A 313-nucleotide genomic window follows, 5' to 3' on the forward strand; every position below is an offset into this window, starting at 1 on the left:
TGCAGATTTGATTAATTGGTATAATGTAAGTCACTGGGGGGTAGAACAGTTGGTTTTTGACGATAAAATGAGACCGTTTCTTTGAATTTAGATGCCTGCGCATAATTAAATTCATATAAAATGGCGCATGCCTTTTCCTAACAATATAAGATTTTAAGCCAATTTCGTAAATGTTCGGGTTTTGTTTCTGCGTGGATTACTATTTACGAAAAAAAAACAATGATTTCGTTAAATTTTTCTGATACTGCTCTCTAGATGACTATATGAAGAGATTGAAAAATAGTCTAGAACAAAAAGCTTGCTGGTGGTATTG

The sequence above is a fragment of the Penaeus monodon genome, chromosome 22, assembly GCF_015228065.2.
Source record: "Penaeus monodon isolate SGIC_2016 chromosome 22, NSTDA_Pmon_1, whole genome shotgun sequence".
NCBI classification, from domain to species: Eukaryota; Metazoa; Arthropoda; class Malacostraca; order Decapoda; family Penaeidae; genus Penaeus; species Penaeus monodon.